Here is a 2,492-nt window from a genome sequence, read left to right on the forward strand (position 1 = left end):
TGATTCCAGGAGACCATAAGCAGTTCCACCTTTGTGCTTCAGGAGGACTGTAAGCAATTCAAGATGGTATCTGAGCCATTCTACTCCAGGGTGAGATGACCACCACCCAGGGTACAGGTAAAAAATACTGCCCAGGGCAAGAATGCTAGGGTTTTTTCTTAAAGATATTTATTTATTTACTTACTTATTTATTTATTTATTTAGAGAGGGGGGGAAGGGAAGGAGAAAGAGAGGGAGAGAAACATCAATGTGTGCTTGTCCCTACATGTCCCTAACTGGAGACCTGGCCCACAACCCAGGCATGTGCCCTGACTAGGAATCAAACCAGCAATCCTTTGGTTTGAAAGCCCATGCTCAATCCCCTGAGCTACACCAGCCAGGGCACTACATTTTTTTTTTTTAACCCAGTTAACTTTTCCCTGAATTCCAAACCCCTTAACTATACTTTGTTCTCTTATAAAAAGGGCCATTTTAAAATGGAATTTAAGACGACCTGTTAAGGTACAGATCCACCATCTTCTCAGATTGCTGGCCACCTGAATAAAGTGGCCATAAAGATTAAAAACAAAATCAGAATTTGATCAGAGTTTGGACTGTGATGACAATTATTCCCCTAGACATGAAAGTCTAGCTTCTGGAAAGTTTCACTCCTTTGTTTTGTTTTGTTTTGTTTTGTTTTTTTAAGATTTTATTTATTTATTTTTAGAGAGGGAAGGGAGGGAGATAGAGAGAGAGAGACAGAGAAACTTCAATGTGCGGTTGCTGGGGGTTATGGCCTGCAACCCAGGCATGTACCCTGGCTGGGAATAGAACCTGGGGCACTTTGGTTCCCAGCCCGCGCTCAGTCCACTGAGCTACGCCAGCCAGAGTTTCACTCCTTTGAATGAGTGCATTCAGCTGTGGAGTCTAACGAATGTCCCATTCTCCATTTTCCAGAAGTCTGTTACCAGCATAGGCATTGCCCTCTGTATGCCAAAAGATCAGATTTGCCTCTGTTTACATGCATATTTACCACATTGACAAATAATTGTTCTTAATTAAACAAAAAATAAGTTAGTTTAGAAGTTACACATATATTGCTGATATAATAAAGAGATTATTATATTTTAAAATATTATCGACTTATCGATTGCATGTGACTTAGCACAATTTTGTTAAAACTAAAATAAGAATAAAAACACTTATTTTCCACTAACATTCAAGTAATTGTTCAGATTTATCTGTCCTCTTTCCAGATGAGATTAAACATTAAAAAATAAATAGGTTCAGTGGTCCATCTGTGACAGTGGCAATGTAAAATTGCTTTTTCAGAGGCTTTTAAAAATGTTCTTTAAAGCCATATATATCAACAAATGATTTTTATAAATTTCAAGAATTCATCCTTTATGTTGTCTGACTTCAAGGTTATATTAATCTCATATGTTTTTAAGGATGTCTAGAGTAGATTGCACAACATAATTTAAAGGGAAGGAGGTAGAGGTGATGTTGGTAGAAATCAGAATTACAACTGATGGTAAAAATTTGAGGGGAGACTTTTAAAAACTAATGGTTGTAGGGAAGTAGAGGGCAATTTAAAAAATTATTCCCTTTCTTTTCTTGACTTTAATCCAATGGTAAGGTAAGTCCATGGCCAGAAATAGATGAGATGTTCACCATAGTATTAGACCTTGACTATTCCTATAGACTACACACACACACACACACACACATATATATATATATATATATATATATATATATATATACACATATATATTTTATATTTCTTTATTGGAATTTTGGGTGGCTTACATGATTAACTATACTCACTGCATATATTTATTTTTACCACCTCTTTAAATATCATTCTTCATCAGTTTTGAATTGGAGGATAAAAGTATAAAAAACCCACTCTTGTTTCACTTAATTTAAACCAGAAATCATTATGGGAGAAAAGGAAAACTTGCATCAACATTTAAAATCATAATTTTCTAAATTTGTGTTTGAGATGTTTTACTCAGTTTTAAACAAATGATCACAAATACTTTCCTCCTCTTTTCACTCCTGTCATTGTATTTCACATTACATTTATTTGCTCAATATCTAACACTTTGAAATTTATGGTATATTTATGCTGTTACCTCATCTATCTCCTGAAGAGTATTTCCTGAATAATAATAGATATTGGCACAATTTCTAATAAAGATAAATATGTGAACCTGATTTATTTTTAATCTCTGCCCATGTAAAATTCATAGAATGAACCAGAGTTCTTCAGATATTTAACTATTTTAGTGGAAATTATAAGAAGTACAAGTGTCATCCAGACACAAATATTAAAAGAGCCACTTGAGAAAGGTCTCTGTTTCCTGTACTAAATACAAAAATTAACCATAATACATGCTAAATCATCAGGCACGACAAAAGCTGAATTTTGTGGTTCATGAAAATTTGTTTGGAGAACTGGAGGGTATACACAAATGGATCTGTGACAAGAACCTAGAACTAAATTC

General features: G+C 34.4%; 1 long non-coding RNA gene across 1 annotated transcript; it reads left to right on the forward strand.

Annotated features, from left to right (window-relative positions):
* Positions 1-490: 490 nt before the first annotated feature.
* LOC118500473 lies at positions 491-1,043 on the forward strand. The gene is made up of 2 exons (XR_004903032.1): positions 491-641; positions 868-1,043. It is a non-coding gene; the product is annotated as an uncharacterized LOC118500473 (long non-coding RNA).
* Positions 1,044-2,492: the final 1,449 nt, after the last annotated feature.

This window comes from Phyllostomus discolor, chromosome 5 (genome assembly GCF_004126475.2).
Source record: "Phyllostomus discolor isolate MPI-MPIP mPhyDis1 chromosome 5, mPhyDis1.pri.v3, whole genome shotgun sequence".
NCBI classification, from domain to species: domain Eukaryota; kingdom Metazoa; phylum Chordata; class Mammalia; order Chiroptera; family Phyllostomidae; genus Phyllostomus; species Phyllostomus discolor.